Raw genomic sequence first — 11,582 nt, 5'->3', positions numbered from 1 at the left:
ATCTTCTTTTGTCCAGTTTTGGTGAGCCTGTATGAATTGTAGCCTCAGTGGCACCCGGTATTGTCTTCTGCAGCTGTAGCCCATCTGCCAAATGAATGGACGTGTTGTGCTCTTCTACATACCTCAGTTGTAACGTGTGGTTATTTGACATAATGTTACTATTACTGCCTTTCTATCATCTTGAACCAGCCTGGCCATTCTCCTCTGACCTCTGATATCAACAAGGCATTTGCGCCCACAGAACTGCCGCACACTAGATATTTTCTCTTTTTCAAACCATTCTCTGTAAACCCTAGAAATGGTGTGGGTTAAAATCCCAGTGGATCAGAAGTTTCTGAAATACTCAGACCAGACCGTCTGGCACCAACAACCATGCCACGTCAAAGTCAAGTAAATCCCCTTTCTTCCCCATTCTTATGCTCAGTTTGAACTGCAGCAGATTGTCTTGAGCATGTCTACATGCCTAAATACATTGAGTTGCTGCCATGTGATTGGCTGATTAGAAATTTGCGTTAACGAGCAGTTGGACAGGTGTACCTAATAAAGTGGCCTGTGAGTGTATATTTTGTATGTGAACATGTATGTATGTACATATTTGAAATTTCAATGGTTGAAAAAAATATATTTATATGAAAGATACTTGCAAATACGAAATTGTATTGGATTAACTAAATTGGCCATAGAATATGAGTGTGTGTGTGCGTGAATGTGAGAGTGTATGGGTGTTTTCCAGTACTGGATTAGCTTTTTTCTACTTCTTAGGTATTTTTAAACATTTTACAGTGTATAAAGCCTTTGTTTTTGTGTTTTTATATGTGTTTAAAGATTTGAAATGGAATTACTGAGAAAGGACAGAGGGGTTAGTTCAAGTGACTGTTTCCCATATGATCACCTTGACCAAAGCTTTGACCTACTGTAGATTGACTTTTAAAGGCTTTATATGAATTAGTCTACTATGCTGTTTAGTGATTATGCAAATGAGTAATTTCATTGTTTACATTAATATTTATGTTGTTATGGAATTGTTTTCCTCTTTACTGCTGTCACCATTTAGGCAGCACATCAGAAGGTGAAGCTGAGTCTCCTGTTATGTAACAATTATGAAATCTTTCTGTCTATTTTTAGATTGCAATATTGTCAAGTTAGAGATGATGATGAGCTGGTTATGATCTTGGATCACTTTGTGCCTCAATTTGATGGCATTAAAAGCCTAATTTACGATGCAGTTATTTTAAAGATTTATTGGCGTTCTTTGTTTTTTTGTGAATGTTGGTTGCGTAACACCCTCTCTAGCTCAGTTCAAAAACATGCCTTGACATTCCCATCTCTTCTCGACAACAAACTCCTCATTATTGCTAAACCCGACACCGGTGATTTATTAAAGATGACTTTGCAGACTTGTATAATCTGTTTCTACCTGCTTCTTGCATCTAGATGTAATCAAATCCAGAAAGGAAAAGTTCACTAACAATCATATACTCACCTTCATGTATTTCAAAAACTGTATGAGCATCTTTCGTCTGTTGAACATAAATGAAATTGTGTAGAATGTGTTAATGGTACCGTTGACTTGCATAATCTTTTTCCTATTATGGAAATCAATGACAACGGTTACTGACAAGACAAAATATCGTATTCAACAGGGAAATGAAAGTCAAACAGGGTTGAAAATAAAAAATGAGAGCAGTAACCCAATAACCCAGCAGTGATTATTGTTGTGATGTTGTGCTTAATCTCTTAAATTTACATTAGCCATACTTTAATATTGGGGTAACATTTATTTTGATGGTCCATTTGAGTATTAGTAGACTGTCTGCTTAATATCTGCTGATACTGCTCCTTCAACAGACATTTCACTGACTATAAACTTAGCTAGTACATGTCAACTTACATTAACCATAACCCAAACCTAACAGTCTACTTATAATGTATTGAGAATTAGTTGGCATGTTGATGCAATGTAACTTAAATTCAACAAAAGGACCATCAAAATAAAGTGTGACCAATATTGGCACTGAAAGGTCTAAACTAAGAAGTAAATGTCATATAAAGTTGGAAAGAGACCAGTTACTGTTTCGCTTTCCTGGAATTCCAGTGATGCAGATCTCTAGGCCTCTTCCAGAAAGTGTTCAATGGTCCCATAATAATCCACACCCACAAGTTTCACTATGACTTCAAAACAACCTGCCCCCTTCACCAGCAGAAACAAAACAGTTTTTAAAGTTCAGATCTCTTAATGGATTCGTCTCAGACATTTTCCCAAAATTCCTCAGAAGCAATAGACACAAATTATGTAATTGTTGATGTGCTGAAAGAGCGCTGTAAAATGAGACTGGATTGGATCATTGTGTTTTGAGGATGGTGTCCTGGAAAATCTGAATTTAAGATGTTTAAGTCATTATTTATTGTCAGATATTATTCTGCTCTGAAACTCCACTTTTAAATTTAGACATCAGTTTAAATATATAATCATTTACTTACTCTGATATCATTATTTCTGTAAAAAAAAAAGTAAAGATGTTTTAGAAATTTATCAGTAGTCTGTACCAAGGGTTTTTAAACCTGGTACAAACCAGCTAAAATCTGCAGGACAGTTTGTGCAACCCTGATATATATACTGTAATAAATAAAAGTTAATTTGTAAAACAACAACAATAATAATAATAATAATAGTAATAATAATAATAATAATAATAATAATAATAATAATAATAATAATAGTAATAATAATAATAATAATAATACATTTGATTAAAAATATGTAGGAAAACAATACAAAGAAATATTGCCATAGCCATATCACCCTGCAGCCCAAGACCGGTTACTCACTGAAGCTAAGCAAGGCTGAGCATCGTCAGTACCTGGATGGGAGACCACATGGGAAAACAGTTGCTATTGGAAGTGGTGTTAGTGAGGCCAGCAGGGGGCACTCAACCTGTGGTCTGTGTGAGTCCTAATACCCCAGTATAGTGAAGGGACACTATACTGTCAGTGAACACTGTCTTTCAGATGAGATGTTAAATCGAGGTCCTGACTCTTTGTGGTCATCAAAAATCTCATGGCACCCCAAATTCCCTCCATCGGGCCTTACCCATCATGGCCTCCCAATCATACCCATCCACTAAATTGGCCCTATCACTGTCTCTCCACTTAAAGGAGTAGAATTGGTAGGGATGTGTCCCCACCAATTACTGAAATGATTTAATCGACTACCAATTTAATCGACAAAATAAAGTAAACTCTTAACTTACACGAGCACCAAGTCAAGTTCGCTATACTCCACCATAATACTTTTAACCAAGGCAGTGCAATTAATTAAAATTCAGATTTGATTTTGGCCTCCATGATTATGAAAAACAATAATTGAGATAAAACAGTTAAATTGCTTCACACCCCTCTCTAAATTTCTCTATTCATACCTCCTCAAAGCCCAACTTCAGTAAAATCAAGTAAATTGACTTTTGCAGCATGGGACGGGATTGTTCTTCATATTATTAAGTGTTTATTTTATATTATTAAGCACTTTAATCATGTTTTTAAAAGCGCAAAACAGTATTTGAGCTGTTCAATGCTTGTGCTCAAGGTATGTATGTCTCCACCAATGTCAATAGTGAATCTACGCTCTTCTCTCCACTCCACCTATAGTTGGTGTATGGTGAGCGCACTGGCGCCGTTGTCCTGTGGCTGCCGTCGCATCATCCAAGCGGATGCTGCACACTGGTGGTGGAGTGGAGAGACCCACCCTCATGATGTGAAGCGCTTTGGGTGTAAGTCCATACATGAAAAATGCGTTATATAAACACATACTACATTACAAATATGAGTTACATTAAAATTAAGTATACAAATTTGATTAAAATAAAAAAAATGTGTCATTAAAAATACATTTTACATTTGAGGGGTCCATGCCATCTACATTTTTAAACCACTAATCGACACAATGCAAATCAAAGGGGGCTCCAACATTTTTTGTCTCCATATTTTATTAAAAAAAAAAAAAATTTATATGAATTTGAAGATGAGAAAATTATGACCTCACCACCCCTACAATCAAACACCCAGCTTTATTTTCCAAAAACTCAAATATACTGAGATTTGTATTTATGTTTGCATGTGGGGATTAATGAAAAATCTGAGTGAAAGAGTAGCCACATAAGCGAAACAGAAATAGATGAAATGAAAAGAATAGGGAATATGTTAGCGAGTCGGTGAATGAGAGCAAGGGAGGGAGAGAGAGATAGGCAGAAGGAACTTGCTGCCCCTGGTTGGTGTTGTGTAAGAGTTGGCTGGCTGTAGCAGAATAACACTCTTATTCTCTCCATGCTTTGAACTCTGGTACCCTACAGCTCCGACCACCCCTCTCTGCAACAGCAGGAACTCACTGAGGTGCCCTTCTCTCTCTCTCTCTCTCTCTCTCTCTCTCTCTCTCTCTCTCTCTCTCTCTTTTACTCTATTTCCCTCTCCCCTTTCCTGCTGTGTCGCACTTCTCTTTCTCTTCCCATAAGTCGTACTTCTCTGCTCCCTTTCTCATTTGTCTTTCACTTTCTCCAACATGTGGTTGTCTGCTTCTGACGCATGGCACATAACGAAACTTGATGATGTTTTTCTGGAGACTTCTTCGTCTGGTAAGATCCACCTGCATCATGTCAGTGGCATGTGTTCTAGCAGATTTATATATTAATGTACGTATGTACCTATTTTGCGCATGCATGTATTTAAGATGGCATCTTCCGCAAAGCTTGTACGATAGTGTTTCCTGGTGTGAGTGGTTTTGTAACCCTCACATTTGCTTCCTGCATTTGTAAACAATGTTTGTTGTTGAGACTGAAAGTGAATCCACGTGCGTTGTGTGATGGTCAGCAGGGTTTGGGCTCCGCAGGTGTGTTTGTACTCTGATGTGCCTCAAAAACGGCAGGTGTTGGGTCCGTGCTGTGTGTACGTGTGTGTGTCAGAACCGCACATCGTGTTTGGGATCGGTTGTCATTTCACGAGGCATTTCCAATGAACGAACTCGTTGACCCGCGGTTAGCCGAGGACACGCCCCTCCCTTACGCACGCACGCACGCACGCACGCTCGTCTTGTTGTTGTTCTCTTCACTCAAGCCCCTAGTGTTTTCTCTTCGTCTCGGTGTTTTTTTTTTCATCCTCCATAGCAAAGTTGTTTACTTTAAGCTTCTGTTTTGACATACAGGTGTTGGCAGGGCCCCAGACAGATGCTTCAAACATCTGGTAGGTGTTTAGGGAGGGCTGACTAACTGTGAATATCATTCTGCGTCACACGAGCGTTATGCAGTTGCTGTGTTTCAGTTGGCACCGTTACTGGACTCAAGTGCTGAAAGAATGTACTAGAAACTTCCTCTGGAAAGAGAACTTTTCCTGCCCTAAATGTAATTCGAGAAGATTTGGTGACTTGTTTTTTACGGGTTTGGTATGTTGTTATGTTCCTCTTGTTATCTCCTGGAGCCGCAGCGACATCGTGTGGTGATTATGTAACGGACGAACCCGTTGACCCTCTCGGTTTCATTGAGGTTTACTGGGAACTGATAAATTAAGCTAGTCATGCATCCTACGCCTTTATTAACTGTGAGCTGAATGTTGGATCAGTCGGAAACGTAATCCAATAGACAGAAGGTTGAGGATACTGAAACATGCCTTTTAAGATATGTTTATTCTTATAGACGTGCATATTAATAATAAATGTATATAATTAATAATGAATTTAAATATTTGTTAACAAAAACAGAGTTATAATAATAAATTGTTTATAATTATATGATAAATATTTACACGTTTATTGTAAATAAATATTTTAAAAAGTGTTATGTCAATTAATAGCATATATTACATACTTAAAATGTATATCTTTATGCAATCTGATCATAAAACATTTATATAATCTATCAATAATTAATATATTTGAAAGTGTAAATTAAACACATACACACACAAATTAAATAGTGTATGGTCTGTTTTATAATTAATTTATTTTTAGTTTTTAAGATTTGTAATATTTTAAGGGAAAGTAATTTTAAGGCTTCATATAAATAGCCTGATAGTAATAGTCAAATAGTCATTTTAGCCTTGATCATATAAATACAATAGGGATTCCTTTAATGCATATTTGCATAACAACAATGTATTATGCCATATTACCCTTACCTCTCATAGTTTTTTTCGCATGAAGATGAATGCTTTTTTTAATATTAATATTTTTTCATTTTTAACATTTTATCGTAATGTTATGATTTCCTAAATTTACTTGTAGCATACAGGATTAATTAATTCATCAATTCATTTATATATGTCTGTGAAAATGTTATAGATTTGTGAAATTGTCTATTTACATTTACAATATGAAAATAATTGTCAGTATTTCTGTATTGGCCACATTGCTAATATTGATTCATTTATATCTGGGTTTTACAATCCAAAGCTGAAAATAAACTGAACAAAAATAGTGTTTAAAACAGAATTGATTGGGATGTAATGCATCATAAAGCTTATGCAATTGTTGTTTTTATTTTTCCTATTCAGTTCTCTATTATATCCAAAAGATGGCGCCATAGGTCAATCTGAGTCTTTGGCCCTTCTCTTACCAAAGAGCCAAGATGTTATCAGAGAGCCACGCGTTTTGCCTCACATTCAAAGAAGTGAATAGTCTTGTATCATGTAGTGCACAAAATCACTAAAGGAGGCTTGTGGATCAACATATGTATTTCTGAGATATTATATTTATATAACTTTATTTAACCTTCAAATAACAAAATAATTTTCAACTTCCATTGTTAAGCATAAAGAACATTATATCCAAGCAGCATGTAATAAACAAAATAGTACAAAATGATAATAACACAAATAAAACTTTAAATCACACTAATACAAATGAAAATACGTTCAGACCTTTGAGGCACTATTTGTTTGTTTTGTAAAGTGATAATAAAGAGATAATTGAATCTTTCTTTTAGCCTGTGAAGTTGTTGCCTGACCTGCATTTAGCAGTCATGTTTTTCCTGTTGATCTTTAAACAAATATACTTTGTGTAATGACGTAATGGCACATCTCTGGTCATATGATACACTGTGTGTGTGTGTATGATATATGACATCTTTCTATTATTCCCCGTGAGCAGTTTTAGTGCCACCGTTGGTTCTGAGATTTCAGGATGAATCAGCCAGAACTGAAAAAATATTTCAGTAATCCCAAAACAAGAAGAAGAATAGATTATACTTTGCATAAAGAAAATGTCGCTAGAATAAAACAACTGTAAAGAGTGAATTGTAGTTTTTAAGCATATTTTCTTAACATAAACATGATATTTTTTTATTAAATCATTTAAAAAAAATCTAATTTATTTAGTTTTTATTTTAATAACTTTAGTTGAAGTCACAATTTACACTGTTAACCGCTGGCTTATTACCAGGCTATTATTAAGCTGTTTACTGTTTATTAGCACTTATAAAGTATGATCTTATTCTACATCCCTAATCCTTCCAATAAACCCAACTAATACCTTACAAACTTATTTATAAGCAGCGAATTAGTAGTTTATTGAGCTAAAAGCCTTAGCTAACAGTTTAATAGTGTAAATTGTATCTTAAAATAAAGTGTGACCAAAAAAATGTTGAGATTAAACAATAATTGGCAGACCCCGACCCCTGTAATAGATAAAAATATATGCAAACATTGTTGGTTTGTAAATAATAACTGTTATATAACAGATGTTCTAATTATATTGGTTGAAAAACAATATAATAGTTTTATTTAATAACAATAATTATTTAATTGCTAAAATAGCATAAAAACTACAATGACTCTTAATAGGATTTACTTTATGCAAAATAAAACCTTGTTTTCCTCTTTGTCTTAATGTAAATTATTACCTGGACATGTTTTCCTTACCTCCGAACTCATTTAGTGCAGAAAAAAAGATCATCTTTGACTCATTTTGACATAAACATCAGTGACTCTTTTTGATTACGTGATCCAGGTTTACTTCACACTATTGACCAGCAGAGGGTGAAGGGTACAATTATTTCAAGAGTACCTAATGTTAATTTAATCCCACTCTTGTGAAGTCATTCTTTCCTAATGCAGCTGTCAGTCCATCAGGAATATAGAAAAAGGGTACATAAAAGCGATGAAAATGTTCTATATAAATTTATGGAGTTGTAAGCTTTTACTGGCCTCTTAATGAATGACAGGTGACCCTATAGGAGCTGCAGAGAGCCATTAGTTGCTGAGATAAAGGTCTTTGGGAAGTTTTGGTGATTTGTTTCTGATGGCTGTTTCGTCCGGTGTCGTGTGAGTCACAGATCAGGCTTAACGTCTCCCTTTGTGTCTCTCAGTGGGAGACGGGAGCACGTGTCCTCTATCCCCTAGCTGGAAAGTCAGTTGTTATAACTTCAACCAGCGGGCACTTTTATGGACCTTTGAACCAGTCCACTGACCACTATTTTATTTTAAGTTGTGAGATATTATAGTTTGCACCCTCTTACTTTCAGTACCATCTCATTTTTCTGTTAAGATTGAGAGTAATGGATTTGTACTGTGTGTGTGTGTGTGTGTGTGTGTGTGTGTGTGTGTGTGTGTGTGTGTGTGTGTGTGTGTGTGTGTGTGTGTGTGTGTGTGTGTGTTCATATTAAACTGTAAAAATGCTGAAACGATTTGTGTTGGGACAACATGAATGAATGAAGTTAACTTATTAGATTTTTAACAAATTGAAGTGGATAAAACGTAAAATAATTAAGTTGTCCCAAAAAAAAACTCAAGAATTGTGTTGTTTCAGCTCATTTAAAATAAGTAGTTTGAACAAACAGCTAACGTCTTTTTTGAGTGTACACAAAGTAGGAAATAATAATTAATTTAGACCTTATTTGTAACTCATTGTAAAATTATTCAGTTATTTTATTACGTTTAAAGATGCACATGACTTTTCTAGTCATCTCAACTTACATCAATCAACTCGACTACAATATCAAGTTAAACTTTGTATAACTTAAAAAATGTAGTTGAAACCTAGTTAACTTATTTAAATAAATCAGCATAAACATATTTTTTGTCTTGACATTTTGTCATTAATATTTTACAGTGTGTATAAATTAGGTTTTATAGTAACTAAAACTTTTGATGCTTGAAATACGGAAACATTTCAGTTGCCAGAAATGTTTCTAATTTAAGCTTAAATTTATGTGTTAAAATACTATCCAATTACTGTAGTATGTTCCTAAAACATGATGTTATCATGGTACACCATGTATAAAAAAGTTATTATGTCCTTACATTGTTATTTTTATATAGTTTCATACGAGTTTAATATTCCGTTTTCATATAGCTGTACTTTATGGACTACTATATGGTATGACCATTGTATACACTTAAACATGATATTATCACTCTAAATGCAATATTACATTAAATTATATATTTTTATAGACATGTATAATATATTGTATTAGGGCTGTACAATATATCGTTTAAGCATTGATGTCGCAATGTGTGTATCCACAATAGTCAAATCGCAGGATTAGATTATTAAAGCTTAAAAGATAAAGATAATATTAAATGTAGTTGACGTCAGAATTATTAGCCCCCTTTGAATTTTTTTCTTTTAAATATTTCTCAATTGATGTTTAACAAAGCAAGGAAATTTTCACAGTATGTCTGATAATATTTTTTCTTCTGAAGAAATTCTTAGTTGTTTTATTTCAGCTAAAATAAAAGTTTTTAATAAAAAAAAAACATTTTAAGGTCAAAATGATTAGCGCCTTTTAAGCTATATATTTTTGATTGTCTACAGAACAAATCATCATTATATAATAACTTGCCTAATTAACCTAGTTAAGCCTTTAAATGTCACTTTAAGCTGTATAGAAGTGTCTTGAAAAACATCCAAGAAAATATTATTTACTGTCATCATGACAAAGATAAAATAAATCAGTTATTAGAAATGAGTTATTAAAACTATTATGTTTAGAAATGTGTTGGAAAAATCTTCTCTCTGTTAAACAGTAATTGGGGAAAAAATAAACAGCGGGGCTAATAATTCAGGGAGGCTAATAATTCTGACTTCAGCTGTATATATTTTATTGCATCTTTTTATTTAACTATAATCACAAAACACATTGAAACAAATCAACAGACAATGCCCATTATAACAATGCAATACTAAAGAAAGACAGAATAAATTATATATATTCATAAAAAAATAATTCTAATAAATAAATAAATAATAGCAATGATACTAATAATAATAATAATAAGTAAATAAACAAAATGAAAATAAATATAGATAAGAAAAATACATAAATTCAATTATGACATACCGTAACTCAAAATATAGCTTGAAGAAACATCAATAAAATCCAAGGAATGAGTCCAGACCTGATGAAAAGCCTCAGTGGACATAGGTAAGGAATTCTAAGGGAATCATTTCACTAATAATATTGTGCCACCCTTTTAAGGATGGGGGTTTATCACTGATCCAGTTTATTAGTATATCTGTCAGCGAAGGCTAAAATGTCAAATAAACGATTAGTGAATTTGTCAGGCTAACGTCCAACCAAGAGACCTAAAATCAAAGGCAGTGGGTCCAACTGTAGCTGAAGTCTAAACACATGGCTCATAAAAGTGACAACTTTTGACTAATAATTCTCTAGAAAATATTTATACAATGATGACCATGCTATTTTACATTTGATTGTTCCATATTTGCACTTGAATACTCCACAGAAAACCAGAAAACGCTATTTATTTCACTTTTACTTTGTCTCTGCCATATTTATATATGCTTCTAATTTATTTTATATTATGATGCACTGCACAGAAAAAGACCTGATCATCCTAGTCAATCTGTCAAATATTTAAAATATTTACAGATAGAGCTATTCATATTCAAATCATCCGGTGAAATTATATTCATATCGCAATATATATCGCCGCAAAACAAAATATCGCAATGTCAGATTTTTCCAATATTGTGTAGCAATAATATGTATTATATACTACAGTTTTTACATGATACACTCTAAAGTGCTTTGTTGAATACGATTGTATTACTCTAGTAAAACCAAAACCCTAGTAATTGCCCAAAACAAAGAATATTGCAGAATTTCATTGCAGGAGATATTACTAAATACTGTAAATCAACAAATTTTAGCATTAAAACATGATGGCATTGCATTTCAATGTGGACATTAGAATAAAAGCTATCATTTTGCCAATCCTTAATACAAGTGTGTGTGTGTGTGTGTGTGTGTGTGTGTGTGTGTGTGTGCGCGTGTGCGTGTGCGTGTGCGTGTGCGTGTGCGTGTGCGTGTGTGTGTGTGTGGCAGCTTTCCTCCAGCTATTTAGAAAAAGAGCCAGTATGTTCATACAATAGCATTTTACCGTAATCAGCTTTGAACCATAATTTGATGTAAGATGTAAGGCTATTAGTCTATTTACTCAGTGTGATTTAACACTCTTGTATATTATAAATAATGTACCTGGCTTCCATCAGTAAAGGATGTACCCTTTGTTTCACAATAGAAAAAGCTGCCAGGTGTGTGTGAGGATTTGTAGAATGTGCTCAAATGATTAAAAAC

The 11,582-nt window shown here is 33.9% G+C and overlaps 1 long non-coding RNA gene across 1 annotated transcript in view; it reads left to right on the top strand.

Annotated features, from left to right (window-relative positions):
- Positions 1 to 4,455: 4,455 nt before the first annotated feature.
- LOC130236409 (uncharacterized) overlaps positions 4,456 to 11,582 on the top strand; it is a 28,785-nt gene continuing 21,658 nt past the window's right edge. Inside the window, exon 1 of the long non-coding RNA XR_008838467.1 lies at positions 4,456 to 4,625. This is a non-coding gene — a long non-coding RNA (uncharacterized LOC130236409). The remainder of the gene's footprint in view (positions 4,626 to 11,582) is intronic.

Source organism: Danio aesculapii, chromosome 10, assembly GCF_903798145.1.
Source record: "Danio aesculapii chromosome 10, fDanAes4.1, whole genome shotgun sequence".
NCBI classification, from domain to species: domain Eukaryota; kingdom Metazoa; phylum Chordata; class Actinopteri; order Cypriniformes; family Danionidae; genus Danio; species Danio aesculapii.
Note: the sequence above shows the minus strand (reverse complement) of the source record. Positions and strands in the feature narration are given on the sequence as shown.